The sequence below is a fragment of the Uranotaenia lowii genome, chromosome 3 (genome assembly GCF_029784155.1).
Source record: "Uranotaenia lowii strain MFRU-FL chromosome 3, ASM2978415v1, whole genome shotgun sequence".
NCBI classification, from domain to species: Eukaryota; Metazoa; Arthropoda; class Insecta; order Diptera; family Culicidae; genus Uranotaenia; species Uranotaenia lowii.
The window spans coordinates 245,822,437-245,838,306 of NC_073693.1; the positions used below are offsets into that span (position 1 = coordinate 245,822,437).

Sequence of the window (15,870 nt, forward strand, 5' to 3'; positions counted from 1 at the left end):
CTCTCCTCTGACGACTCGAGATCCGGCCTTTACTCGCAACTCGAGACTAGCTTGGTTCCCACGAAAATCGTGCGCTCCGCCTCTGTTCGAGACCACTGCAAGAGACCAACGACCTCTCCTCTAACGACTCGAGGTCTTGGCTCCGCTTGGCTTGGCTCGAGGCCCCCACCTCTTTGCCCGTCCGTGTGCCGATCGAGAGCAGCTTATCCTAGACACGCGCCTGGCACAGCACACGTCCGGGGCTTTACGAAAAACTACTCGGATGATTCCCGGCGAAGAATTCATCCTACACCGACTCAGATGACTCACCCGCCGACGACGTGAAGTCACCCTACCCGAGAGTATTTCGCGACGTAAATACTCTTCCCCCTACGAGTTCGACTACGAAGAAGGTCGAGTCTTATCCCCGCAGCCTCCCTCGTAGGGAGCGCGTTCTACTCAGATACTCCGCGGCGGTGGAGGTATCCTACACAACGATCGCGACGTACCTAAACAGCTCGGCATACGCAGAAGGTAGAGTCTTATCTTTGTATGCTTTACTGCTAGGATCGGACGCACTCTACTCGAATGCCCCCCGCCGAAAGGACATTCTACTCCGACCGTGGTCCGGTCTTCCTCCTCCCTTTTTGGCTGGCAACCCTAGGGTTTTTGCCCGCCGTGTGCCGAATCGAGAGCAGCTTATCCTAGACTCGCGCCTGTCACAGCACACGTACGGGTCTTAGACGCTTGCGACTCAGATGAATCCCGACGGTGATGTCATCCTACCCGACTCGAGTGGCTCATCCGACGGCGACGTGAGACCACTCTACCCGAGAGTATTCCGCGGCGTGAATACTCTTCCCCCTACGATTTCCACTGTGGAGAAGGTATTGTCTTATCCCCACAGCTTTCGTCGCAGGGAGCGCGTTCGACTCGGATACTCCGCGACGGTTACGTTGGAGGTATCCTACACACAGACGCGCGACGTACCTAGCAGCTCGGCATACGCAGAAGGTATTGTCTTATCTTTGTATGCTTTACTGCCAGGGTCGGACGCACACTACTCAGGAGCTCCCCGACGAAGGAGTCACCCTACACCGTTCGCGGACTGGTGCTGGTTCCAACTCCTCTGCAGGGCAGTCATGATCCGGGTGAACCCATCGCTGACCACGCGCCAAGTATTGGCGTCCTCGCACATCCTCCGCACGATGTTGTCGGCTGTCGTGTCAGGTCCGCAGGCGGCAAGCATGTTAGCACGTACCTCTTCGAACCTTGGGCAGCTGAACACTACGTGCTCAGGTGTCTCTATTATGTCTCCGCAGGTTAGACAAGATGGCGAAGCCACGTGTCCAAACCGATGGTGGTACTGCATGAAACATCCGTGACCAGTCAGGAACTGTGTCATGCAGAAGTCCACCTCACCATGTCTTCGGTCCATCCAGGATCCGATATTAGGGATCAAGCGATGGGTCCACCGACCACGTTCCGAGCTGTCCCACTGGTGCTGCCAGTTGGACAGCGAGTTCTCTCTGGCATGTTTCCGCACGTCGGGCACGTGCCTGTTCTCGTAGCAGAAGGCATCTTCCTCTAGCAAGACCGAGATGGGCATGACCCCCGCCACAACATCAGCAGCTACCGAGGACACCGTTCGGTATGCGCTGATTACCCGCAGGTTCATCAGCCGCTGCACTCTGCAGAGCTGTTGCAGATTACACTGCCTACTCAAGGCTGCCTTCCAGGCTGCCACTCCGTAACGCAGAATGGACGAGGTCACGCTCGCCAGGACCCTCCTTCTGCTGCAGCGGATCGCCGAGTTGTTCGACATGGCCCGTGAGAGGGCTGCTGTCGCCATTGCCGCTCTTTTGCAGGCATAGTCGACGTGGGCCGTAAAGCTCAGCCGGTCGTCGATCATCACCCCCAGGTATTTCACCGCACGTTTGGACTCGATTGCACACGGTCCAACTGCGATCGTCCCGGATTGTGCCGAAATCAAGTTAGTGATCAGCACCATCTCGGTCTTGTGGTGTGCTAGGCGTAGGCTCTTAGAGCGCATCCAGTTTTCCACCTTCTCGATGGCTACTGTGGCAAGTAGCTGTACTTCCTCCGTGGACGGGCCCGTTGCCAGGAGAACTACGTCGTCGGCGAATCCCACGAGTCTCACTCCAGTGGGGAGACGCAGTCTCAGCAGTTCGTCGTAGACGATGTTCCACAATACCGGGCCAAGTATCGATCCTTGTGGAACCCCTGCCGAGACCCTCACTGTTTTCAGTCCCTCGCTGGTCATATACTGTAGTTGGCGGTCACGGAAGTAACACTCCACCATCCTACAGATATATGCCGGAATCCTCATGTTGATGAGCGACGACGCAATCGCTGCCCAACTGACGCTGTTAAACGCGTTCTTAACGTCGAGAGTGACCACTGCGCAAAACCGATCTCCTCTCCGTTTCCTCAACCTGGCTTCATCTGCTCTTTCGATGACCAGTCGAATGGCATCCACCGTGCTACGACCTTTCCGGAAACCGAACTGTTCGTCGGATAGGCCGTTCGCTCCTTCGGTGTAGAGCTGGATCCTACTCTGCAACACCTTTTCTAGAACCTTGCCAGCGGTGTCCAGCAGACATATCGGTCGATACGCTGAAGGTTCACCAGGTGGCTTGCCCGGTTTTGGCAGGAGCACCAATCGCTGCCGCTTCCACTCATCTGGGAAGACCCTATCATCCACGTACTGTTGCAGTGAAGACCGGAACATTTCGGGATGTTCCATAAGCGCGGCCTTCACTGCAACGTTAGGGATGCCATCCGGACCCGGAGCTTTGTTCAGCTGAAGGGACTTAGCGATGTCGCGCAGTTCCTCCAGTGAAATCCTCTCCTCGTCGCTCGTATCCCAGTCGTATGGGACCCTCGGCCATGTCACTTCCGCATGCTGTGGGAACAGCTCGTTGACGATCTCACGCAGTTTTATCGGACACGATTCCTGTGGCGCACCTCCGCTCCGCGTTTTGGCCATGACAATCCTGTAAGCGTCGCCCCAGGGGTTGTCGTTGGCGTCCTCGCAGAGTTGCCTGAATCGTGCCTTTTTGCTCGCCTTAATTGCCCTGCAGAGGGCAGACCTCGCCACTGCGTAGGGTACTCTCCGCTCCGCTCTCGCTGACGGGGACCTCGCTCTCTGCATATGTCGCCTAGCCCGAAGGCAGCTAGTACGCAGGTCTGCGATTTCCGTCGTCCACCAGTAGACGGGTTGTCGAGTGTCCTTCCGCTTCGCCCTTCTCGTCATCGCAGCGTCGCATGCACGTGCGAGTACCCTCGCTAGATTTTCCGCGGACAGGTTTTCCAAGGTCCGCTCCCAGTTTAACACCTCGACAAAGACGTTCCGGTCGAATTGTGTTGTCTTCCAGAGACGTGCTCCTGTTGTCGTACCTCTTCTACCTGCCCGCGAACTTGTGCCCACACGATAACGGATCGCGAAGTGATCGCTATCGGTGAACACGTCGCTTACCCTCCAGTCGCTCGTCCAGCCCGGACTGCTGAAGGTGACGTCGATGATGGACTCGCTCCCATTCCTGTGGTAGGTCCTCGTGTTGCCTACATTCCCCAGGTCAACGTCCAGCCTCGCCAGGGCTTCCAGCAGAAGCTGTCCCCTGGGGTTTGTAAGGCGACTACCCCATTCTACGGCCCACGCGTTGAAGTCCCCGCCTATGACAACGGGGCTCCGACCCGTGAGACCTTCGACGATTCTGTCCATCATGACGCCGAATCTCTCCAGAGACCACCGCGGGGGGGCGTAGCAGCTACAGACGAAGATCCCGTTGACCTTGGCTATAACGAAGCCTTCCTCACCAGCGGAAACCACCTCTTGTATGGGGTATCTTCCTGTAACCCATATCGCGGCCAGTTTGGCTCTATCGGTTACCCAATTGCTGCCATCCGTGGTCCTGCGATACGGGTCTGCCACTAACGCCAGGTCCAACTTTTCCTCAAATGCCAACTGCCGCAACAGCTGGTGTGCTGATTGGCAGTGGTTGAGGTTGAGCTGAACCGCTTCTATCCCCGCGAAGGTGCAGCCGACGCCTTTTGAAAGGCGGGGCACCTAGGGTTGCCAGCCCTGTGTCCTCCACCGCAGTGGAGACACTTCGCGTCTTTGGTGCAGCTAGCCGCCTGATGGCCAGCTTCGCCACACCGCCAACATAACCCGCTTCTGTCAGCGCCCTTGCACGCAAAAGATTTGTGCCCATATTCCACACATCTGAAGCATCTTTCCGGCTGCTGGGGGATGGCTATCTGGCAGATAGACCAACCCACCTTTAGCCGCCCACACTTGAGTGCGGCGTTTGCTGCTGCAACCGGAAGCTTCACAAAGGCCACCTGTGTCCCGGATTTGGGAGGGCCGTCGCGCATCCTGACCGAGATCTGGTCAGTCCCGATATTACAGAGATCCCTCAGCGCGTTCTGCACCTCAACATCCGTGGCTATCTCGTCAAGGTTTTTCACCCTGACGGTAACCGTGGTGCTGAGGGCACGGATTTCTGCAGCACCCCCCACAATCTCTTGCGTGAGGGCGCTGTATTCCGAGCTCTTGATCTGGGAGCCACGTCGGAGCTCGAGGATCATCTCGCCGGAACGAGTTCGGCGGATTCTCCTCACATCCCCTCCAAGGCCCACCAGCCTATCGCTCGTCCTCATTTGACGGAGGACGTCAGCGTAGGTGCCTTCGGGGGCCTTTACCACCAAAGCCTCCCCCTTGTCCCTGACCCGTTTGGGCTTGGGCTTGGGTTTGGGTTTGGCCTTGGTGGTCCTTTTCCTCTTACGCCCAACTGTCTGCCACCCTGTTGGCGCATCAGGAACTTGGCCGCCCGCGTCTCCAACACTCTCATTATCATCGCCCGGATCCTGCCGGACCGTAGGATCCCGGGCCCGCTTTTTTGGGGCTCCTGGCCTCGTCTCGCCTGGTGACCCCCTTTTCCTCTTGCCGTTTCCGGCTACCTCTGTATTGCCATCCGTTTGTACACAGACGCTGACCTTCTTCGGGCGGGTTGTATCTGCCCGAAGGGGAGTCGCAGCGTCTTCGCGTGCCCTCGTCCGGAAAAACCGGGCAGTCTGGCAATCGTACCTTGTATACCTCTATAGTCCCCGATCGATTTTGGTAACACGCCCGTACATTTTGTGTTGCCAAAATCGAATGTTGCCACAATCGATCGGTTTTTTTCTCTCAACTTTTGTTTCAGTTATTTTTACAAAATTACTATTACTATTAACAAAAACTTTATTTTTGTCAATTTCCGAATATAATATATAATATAATAGTCATTTTTTATGCTTTTCAACAAATTTTTGATGCATTTTGCACTTTTCTTGTTTTGTTTATAATATTTGTTTTCATTAGTCATATTTGCTATTTTTGTCATTCTTCATCATTTTTTAATTGTTTTTTTTTTGTTATTTTCAGTCTTTTGTTTAAAATGGTTTTTGATTTTATTGAATTTGTCAGATTTTTGTCATCTTTGAGTACTTCAAAAAATTAAAAAAAAAACTTTTGTTTTTATTGCTGCATTTTATCACCATTTCAGATCATAAACACGTATTTATGGTGTTTGTCTTAAAAAAAATTGGTCATGTTATAACGAAAACTTAAAGGTCATGTGCCAAAATCGGATGTTCACAAAATCGAATATTGCCAAAAACGAACGAGGTCTGTATGTACATATATATTTAAGCTTCTTAAAAATAATTTTTTGTTTGAGTTGTGAATATTTTTTTGTTTAACAATTTTTGTGATATGATTTAGGACAAACATGGAAACATTTTTTATAAAGCCTTTAAACAATAACTTTTTTTCTCCAACTCTTGACGGTCACCACTCGATGGACCATCAGTACAAATGATGAAAAAAGAAAGCAAATACACAAACAACAAAACAAAACAAAATTGAAAGGACACGCGTTTGGGAAAATCCAAACGTCTCGAAAAGGATAAGACAACAGTGTGTATTTTGATAACATTGATATGCTCATAGAGTTGTTTGAAGATCTCGTCTGTGCCGTCGAATTAGTCGAGGAAATGAAAGCAACCGACACTGTCGTCTTTTTGAATTTAGGATGCAAACACTTGATCCGTGATGCTTGCACAAAAGTTTTCCAGCTCTCAAATTTCAACTTTGTCGGATATGCATGGTATTCAAATTTCTCTCTTGAGCGGCATTTCTAAATCGTTTCGTTGCTGTGATTTTACGAAAGCCTTTAATTTTTACAAAAATTTCGGATGATCAACCTTTAAATCTGGTATACATTAATTTCAGTTAAGATTTTTTTTTAGATAAAATGATAAAAATTTGTTTTTCATATGGGAATCAAATTCAGAACTTGATATCTATAACCCTGTTAAATTCAATTTCAAAAATTTTCCATCAAGTAAAGAATCACAAATCTCCCGAGTTGAGGGCGTAAGTTTCAACCTTTCATTTCAGTTCCGTTGTTGGGAGCCATATGCGCCACGTTTGAACATTATATCGGGTCCATTTCTGGCGTTAAAAATGGGCGTCAATGCCTGTGGACCAGCAACGCCGGTCAAATTTCTCCATCTGGTTCTGGATGGTCTGTTATTTTGGATCTCCGGAACCGCAGCGCCAAAAATAGTTTCTTGCCAAACAGTCTACGCCCTGTCGTTTTGCCCTCCCTAATCCGACACAGTTTTCTATTTCGGTTGGGTGCGGATTTACATTTTGGCCGCATGGATCGGTGATTTTGGCCAGGCGTTTTGGGTACCCGTTTTTCTGAAGTGTGACCCGTGTTATTTTCCCGGCAGATAACAAGCGTAAGCCGAGTTTCCAAAACATTTTCGAGGGGCGTTATGCATATGATTATGGGATTTAATTTTTGTTGGCTGGCGCTGCTCTTTACTGGGTTCACTTTTTGCATGATTTATTGTTCTATCCAGGAAAAGGATTTAGTACGAATCGAGGGTTGGGCTACTGTCGGTTGGTGTTGATACTGAGAATGTCCAGATGTATTTATTTATATTTCTAGTATATTTTATCTTCATTTTTATCTATAAATGATAAGAAGGTTGGATGCTAAACCTTAATATGCCAGGGTGAATGTTTTTTGAGCAATCTTAAATATTTGCAAAAACAATGACTTCTTTTAGCTGACCACCCCCCGTTCAGCCAGTTCCTATTTTTCATTATTTATACACACAAAAATCACACTGTGTTTAAATGAATCTATTATCGTAATTTGAAACTTTTAGAAACAGAACAGATAAAAGGTAATGTTGAAAAATATGCGTCGTTCCTCAATTGGATTTGAACCCACATCTTGCGCCTCTCTAGGTGTACTGCATTGCACGAGACCACCTAAAGAATATGATTAATACTGATCGAGTCTCGATGTTTCTCAGAAGGAAGAGGGTTTTTGTAATGTCCTAGATATGAATCAATCAAACGCTATTTTTAAAAACACTATTTATTTATTTAAATTTTTTAAATTTCGCCACGGTTACTTGGAATTGATAAATCTATGTTCAATTGTAAATGCATTTATTCGCCAAATTGACCATACACTAGTTTGTTTTTCTGTAGGGGAGAATGAGAATACTTGATCCCTGGGGATACTTGATTCCTTAGCAATATCTCGAAACTGGAATGTCTTACAAAGATCAAATGTTCTAGAGAAATGTGCCAAAATGAGCAAAAAAACAAAGCTTGTAGTTTAAAAATTTTAACAAAATAATTGTTTGAGTAATTGAACTTTGTTTGAAAAATTTTACAAAATGTGAGTTGAAAATCTTTTTTCATCACTTTAAAATGTTCCTTACATGGGAAAATTATGAAAAAAATATTTGTTCCAATGTATCAATCGTTCGACCGTAAAATGAACTTCCTAATGCCATATTTTCAAAGCAACGGAAAACTCTCAACTTTTTTCAGTAAAAGTTTTCTAAAATGTTGATTATGGGTGCAATTGATCCCCTAGAGTTGGGTACAATTGATCCCCCTTTTAAACGGCATATTCTTCGTCTGAATTGATCGTTATGATTGCTGATTACGAAATTACTAATATTTATCCAAAAACGAATATTTATCAAACAATTGTCTGAAGAAAAGAGAAAAAATATTTAATTTTCTCTGAATTATAGAAAATAGCGCCTTTAAGTATGCAATGTTAATAGCGTTGAGACAAAGTTATAGAATTTTCTTCTTATGTCTGCTATAAATTGTGAAATGAGAACAAAGATGAACAAAATAGTGAATTAACATTCTATCTTGGGGTTTTGTTTGATTTTTATACAAGGATTAGAGCTTCCTGAATAAAAGATCAAGTCTCCTTCAATAGGGGATCAAGTCTCCCCTAACTTCAGAAAAATTGCAATTTTTTACTCCCACGAAAATGCTTCTAGTTCATCAACGGGTTCAAGTATCGTTCTAATTTTTGGAGCATAGAAACTTGAAGTTACAAGCTGTCAGAAAATGTCAAAGACGGCGAGTTGCTAAATTTTTCCAAAAAGATATGGTGAAAATAAGAAAAGGGGATCAAGTATCCCCACTCTCTCCTACATTTTTGAGTTTTTGGACGTTAAAAAACAAATTTTATCTTCCATAAATTCCAACTTATTCTATTTTCCAACGTATGAAGATATAAATTTTAAATTATCACATTCGCTTCATATAGTTTGCTCAGCAAACGGTGAATAATGTTTGTTTTATCTTGAATCAGAAATAAGGATTGAATTTCGAAGCTTGATTCTCATTTCCAAAATCATATCAACTCTGAATTTCAACGAAATAAAACACAAATTTTGAATCGGAGCATTGCGTTTTGATTTACAATCTGAACCTAATTTCCAAATCCGGTAAGAAATCTTAAATATCAAATCTGTATCATGAAGCTGAATTTTATGAGAAATTTATTTTATGTTTTTGATCTATTTGCAATGTGGAATTCGTTCTACGGAGCCGCGCCTTCGATCATGGGATTTGAAATGCAATGGTAATAATGATGATTTCATTCAAGGAATTTGTTGCATTAGCTGAAAGAGCGAGTTGTTTTAAGGTGGGTGTGAGTAGTCAATCGAGCTAAGCTAAGCTAAGCTAAAACTTTGGTATGGCTGTAATCTAAGTCCAGCAGTTCTGAGATCAACATTTTAAACAATTTCTTGAAACGGCTTTTTCTGAAATAATTGAAAAATGTAGGAGAATAGAGCTTAAAAACAGGCATAGATCCCTTTTCCGAAGCGTGCGGTGGCTTAAAAGCCTTCATTTGATTCCTCAAAAAAAAAAAAAAAAAAACACACACACACACACACACTAGATAGGTTTTATATGCTCCAAAATTTTTCTGTCCGAACCAGCTTTTTCTGAAAAATTTGAAAAAAATGTGGGTAAATTGAAGGTAAAACGGCCATTACTTCAGTTCCTGATGCGTGCGGTGGCTCAAATAGTCTGCATTTAATACCGCGAAAAAAATTGGTCCCTTTTTGTTCAAAATATTCAAGCCCAAAAAGGTTTTTTTCTTAAATAAAAAAAAACTAAGGGAATAGAGGGTAAAAACAGCCATAACTTCATATTTCGAAGCGTGTAGTGGCTCAGATGGCTTTCATTCAATTACGCAGAAAAAAATCACACAAGATAGGTTATATTTGGTTTCAAATTTTCAAGTCCGAACATGCTTTTTTGAATTATTAGAAAAATGTAGGGAAATTGAGAACAGCTTTAACTCAATTTTCGATGCGTGCGGTGGCCTTAAATCGATTCACAAAATAAGTTTCATTCGGTTCAAAACTTTTAAGTTCGTACTTACTTTCTTCATATTTATTTGATAAATATAGGGAATTCGAGAGTAAAATCAACTGTAACTTCATTTTTCGATGCATGCGGTGGCTCGAACAGCCTTCATTCGATTCCTCGAAAAAAAAATCACAAAAGATAGGTCTATAGATTTTCAAAATTCTCTAGTCCATTTTTTTCTGGATTGTTTACAATATATTGGGGAATAAAGGGTTAAAAAGGCATTATATATCCGTTCGTAAGCTCGTGCGGCGTCTAAAACAAAGTCCAATCAATTTTCCGAACATTTTATTTATTTATTTGACAATCTTTGCAGATGCTTCAAACTATTTACAGAAATTAAACTAACCTATCCTTGATTTAAACACAGATTTAGACAAATTTAAATCAAATTCACTAAAAATGGCGTTGAATTTTGCACAACATACATCTAAAGGATTGTTCTGACCATATACAGTTCGTCGCTCGGTGAGATAGTCTTAGCAGTTTCTGCGACCGGCTTGTTCTTAAAGGAGCACTAAACGGCAGAAGCGACAGCAATTCGGGACAATCCACGTTATTCTGCATGATGTCGAAAATCAAGAGCCGTTGTAGAAAAACGCGCCTTGATGCCGTACGTCGGTAGATTTAGTAGCAAGCACCGTTGTTCGTAAGGCGGGAGCTCTCCGTTGTACCATGGTAGCTGACACAAAGCGTATCTAACGAAGCATCGTTGTACTTTCTCGATTTTCTTTGATTGTACCTATCAGGCGGTATCATCAGTGCTCAAATTTGCACTCCAAGTTCTAGAATACTGCGCACAAGAGCACAATACAACGATTTCGGGCTATAGACATCAATGAAATAATGCGTGTCCCATCGTATGAAACCAAGAACCGAAAAACCTTTGGCTACTGTCGTGGAAATATGCTGAGAAAAACTGAGCTTGCTATCCAAAGTAATGCCAAGTTCTTTGACGACCGATGTGCGGTTCAGGATAGTCGTTGGCATGTTTTACTCTAAACTAATAGGCTTTCGTTGACGAGTGAACGTAATGGTAGTACATTAGGTAATGTTGGGAGGCATACCGTTCTGATTACACCAAGTGAGAAGACAGTCAATGTCCGTTTGGAGAGCGCAGCAATCGACTAACGAGAAGATTGTTCGGAAAATTTTGAGATCATCGGCGTACAGCAGTTTTTCCGACTCAAGAATAGCATTCAAATCATTGATGAAGAGGAGAAATATCAGTGGTCCCAGCTGACTCCCCTGAGGCATTCACGAGGTTTTTTGAAACGGAGACGAGTTAACAGAGCCCAGTCGTACGAAAGCAGTTCGACCTACGAGGTACGAGTTTATCAAGTTGCAGAGCCAGTCCGGAAACCCCAATTGCCGCATTTTTTCTACAGCCAAATCATGCGGTACCTTATCGAAGGCTTTACTCAGGTCTACATATACGGCTCGACTTGTTAACGTTTATCTAGCCTGCCAAATAATTTCGAAACGTACGTCATGAGATTGTTGGGCGTTGATCTACGTTTCATGAACCCATGTTGATCTTCAGAGATGGTATGTTGCACAGTTTGGTACAGCACATCTTAAATAAGTCTCTCAAAAGCATTCGGAAAACAGCTCAGAATCGATATTCCTCGATGATTGTCTGCTATTTTTATGTCTCCTGAATTGGGTTTATCGAGGCAATTTTCCAGGTCCCGGGAAATACAACCTCCTCCAACGATTTTTTGAAGGTGATCGAAATAGGTGCGGAAAAATAAGCAGCACATTTTTAACCAAGAGTGGCGAAGTGACATCCGGTCCAGGTCGTTTCGATTCATCCAGTGCAGACATCTTACGAAAAACATCATTCGAAGAAAATTCAGCATACCCAGGTTGAAATCTTGACTCTGCAAACTACTGCATGATTCAGACAAAGGTGCTGAGTCATTACTTAACACGCTCTGAAAGAAAGACGAGAATAGATTTGCAGCAGTATACTGTGTCTCGACGGTGGTATCGTTGTAGCTGATGACTTGAGGTACTCCCTGGTTACCCTTCCGTTGTCTTATATAAGACCAAAACGATTTTCACTATAAGAAACTATATTTTCACAGAAGAAGATATTGAATTTCTTAGCGATTTACACACTCTGTTGTGTTGTGAGCCTACTTGGTTGAATGATTCAACTGAATCAAAGCAATCGAAAGATTCCTTTTAATTAATTTAATGAAAAGTTCATATACCGGTATTTCGATAGCAACTGAAGAAGGTAGTAAGTTGCTATCGGAATAACGGTATATGAACTTTTCATTTACCGTGGTTGAATTAAAATGAATCTTTCGATTGCTTTGATTCAGATTTACACACTTTTTCCCCATTGTGTACATTGGTTTAGATTTGAATTAGGTACCTACTAAAATTATTAACGAGTTTGAGATGTTTTTTCATTATCTGTGAACGAATGAGAATCACACGTGACCTTGTGAGCTGTACAAGCGCGTGGAATGTGTGAATAGTGATTTTAGGGTTATATTTGATATGGGTATATGAGTAGAAAACAATTTATTAGATCCAAAAAATATATTAAAATAACTATTTTCAAGTATTTATCCACTGTATTCGACGTTTAAATGTGCATTAATAAAAGACAATTCGTGGTTTTATCGGTTTAATGTAATTAATGAATTAAAAGGCAACAGAAGATTCAGCTGATCAATTGTTGAATGGTCCGAAATTTTATTAATTATGTAGAGATCTTTTTTCCAAAGTGGTGTTTGAATGTTTAATGAATTTTCAATGCATAAAACCAATACGAAATATGTTCAGTTCAAACAAAATTCCCTTTTTGCTGAAATATTGACAATTTTATTCATCCTGTGCAATGATGCAATGGGGTAGAGGACAATAATTGGCAAATCACTCTATATTTAAAAGGTTGTGTGTGTGTCAAACTTAAATCTGTCTATTTTGATATCCTTCTCTGTTCAATCAACCTCACAGAATTGCTGATTCATTTGAAAATTGATGAATAAAATGAACGAATATGTGATATTTTTTTAAATTAAACCAGCTTTACTGACATTAAATGTCTATATCAGTAAAGCTGGTAATGATGAACCTCAGTCAGTCAGTCAGTCAGTCAGTCAGCCAATTTAAAGCTGGGCTGGCAGTGCGACTGTCACTAAAATTCCATAAAAATTTCATTGGCACTTCACAGTGGTGAAGAACATCAATCTAGCTGAAATTAATAGCGCATAGGGATGAAGAGATACACATTTGATGTCTTCAGCAAAATTGCTCAGTTTTACATAGAGCATATTTTGGTATAAAAGTTTTTGCCGAGGGGTCAACCGATAGCGAGATAGAAATGTTAACTTTTTGTTATTCAAATTATAACATCAAGTCTTCGACACAGTTGTTTATCTGATCAAAACACAAACATATTACATCACCCTCAGGAGTTACAGTCAATGTAAAAAAAATACCTTTAAAAAACAGTTTCTGACAGAATCTCATACGTTGTAGATAGGATAAAATGGTTCGTTCTCTTCGAAACAACATTGTTAAAAGCCAGGATGTAAAATTGTCTCATGCATTATGGTGGTCTTGAAGTTACTGAGCTCTTTAGAAAGCATTTAGTGGATATGGTTGGCAATTTTCAAAGGCTCGTCCATTAGAAAGTGCACATTTCAGCAACACCTTTTTTGCGATTACTTTTTATGATAAGTGGAACCATTTTCATTTAAAATTAGCGGGGAAATCGGTGGCACTTACTAAGAGTTTTGAATGTTTGAGAATACTCTTTTTTCATAAAAATTATTTAATTTAAATACATGTACTTAAAGAAAAAACGTGGAAAAGATTAATTCATTTATTGAATATTGATTTTTTTAATATATATTTTAAACTATTAAACCAAATTTAAATTCAATTTTTAAAATCAATTGAACTTAAAAAAAAAAAATTATTGGAACTAATAAGTCAAATTTGTTAGAGCATTAAATATGTATTCGATATTAGATACTGGCAAACCGGTTCTATTATCTATTATTTAAATTTAGTTTAATAATTCAAAACATTAAAAAATACAACGCTTAATCCATAAATTAAATATTTTGTAAGTTTTTTCTTTAAATAAATTTCAAAACTTCAAATATTCAAAACTTTGTTAGTTCCACCGATTTCCCCACTAATTATAAATGGCTGCCGCCGACCGTGGCCTTGAGGATAATATTCAAGTCTTCTAAGCCAGAAGTCATGAGATCGAATCTCGGTCACGGCATACAAAGTACTCTTTCTGTGTGCTAGTAGTTTCAGCATTTGTAAAATCATATCATATCCTTGAAGGATGTACGCCTTAGAGTTTAGCTTTAGGTATACTAGATCCCTTCAAAGAAACATGAAGTTTCATTGAGATCCTATATGAGTGTGTTGGTTTATAAAAAAATGGTTCCGCTTATCATAAATAATAATCGCAAAAAAGGTTATGTGGCAAAAATGTGCACTTTTTGATGGACGAGCCTTCCAAAATTTTCAATAAAATACACTAAATGCTTTCTATAGTGCTTCAGCAACTTCTAAAACCATCATAATGTATGAGAAAATTTTTATATCTTGGCTTTTTACAACTTTGTTTCAACGACAGCGAACCATTTTATCCAATCTACAACGTATCAGACTGTTTTTTTTAAGGTTTTTTAACCAACCAAAAACCCCATATCTGCTTAAAAGCGTGCCTCCTAAGTTCGAATTTCGCTGAACAGAGATTCCGAAGGGAATTGGTACCGAATTTTCTCGAATGCGAGCATGAAATTTACTATTTGAATGTTCATCGTATAGCCTTTTTTGTGACATGTCAATCACATCCTCTTAGTATTGAAGTTACAAATTGAGCCTCAAACAGCCTTCTATGAACTTGTAGTTCCAAAATGATCCTCAAATAGCCTTTTTGAGACATATCCGCCAACAAACATCACAAAAGGGCATGTAATCAATAAATCATTTTTTGTAGCTTGGAAATTGTTGAAATGTATAATTTATTATATTGAAATTGAAAAAAAAATTAATTCGGATCAAATAAAAGCTAACTCGCAAAGGATTGTTTTCAAAAAGAGTATTTTTTCTCTTCAAAAAAATCAGTCCAACTATATTTACGTACTTCGAATTTTCCACATATTGAAAGTCAGTTAAAGAAATTCTTTAATTAAATATCTAAATAAACTCAAGAATCGGTATAATTAATTGCTTAAGAGTTATAAACATAATTAATTTTTTTTAACCTATATTTTTTAAAGGACGTTCAACTCTGTTATAGAACTTCAAAGTTTCAATAAGAACTTAAATTTTGGGCTGAATAAAAATGAAATGAAAATGAATGAACTGCAGCACATCGATCATGCTGATTAAACTGAGTTTGACCTGTTTAACAAGACTTTTGGTTGCTTGGATTTTTTTTTACTTTACCTGTAACTTCTGAGGGTGATACATATTTGACAAATTTATGTATTTTGATCAAATAAACAGCTATACTCCAGACAAGAATAACAAAAAAATTAGCATTTTTATCTCGCTATCGGTGGACCCCTGGCTAAAATTTTAATACCAAAATATATTCTATGTAAAACTGAACAATTTTATTGAAGACATCAAATGTCTATCTCTTCATTCCTGGGTGCTATTAATTTCGTGCAGCTGGATTGATGTTCTGCACCACTGTGCACTGTAATCCATTTTTGGCCTTGGGTAACTCTAATATGTGAATGACCATGAAGTGATGAATACGCTTAGTCCGCTACGCGGGCTGATCCCACAATATTCTTTTTTTTTCATGGAAACCCTTCTTCTCTCATTCACTGGACGATCATTTCAAATTTTCAGTGAATATTTGTTTCCACCAAATCCCGTGATTCCAAGCTTTTAATGTTAATTAAAGTTTTTTTTCCAATTTAATTGTAAGCGATGAAGAGCAAGCGCAATCCTGCTACCCGTTGCGATCGAGTGAGTTGGAAGCAAATCAAATGCCAACAACAACGGGGCGGAGCTTCGACCGACGTCGTTGGGTTCATCCATCATGATGAATCACACGCCTGCCTGTCTTCGACCAGACCACGCAAGTTAACCCCAGCTACCTACCC

The 15,870-nt window shown here is 41.7% G+C and overlaps 1 protein-coding gene across 7 annotated transcripts in view; it reads left to right on the forward strand.

Moving 5' to 3' along the window:
* The window catches only part of LOC129751308 (box A-binding factor-like), a 93,596-nt gene that overhangs the window by 13,863 nt on the left and 63,863 nt on the right, over positions 1–15,870 (forward strand). The window lies entirely within an intron of this gene.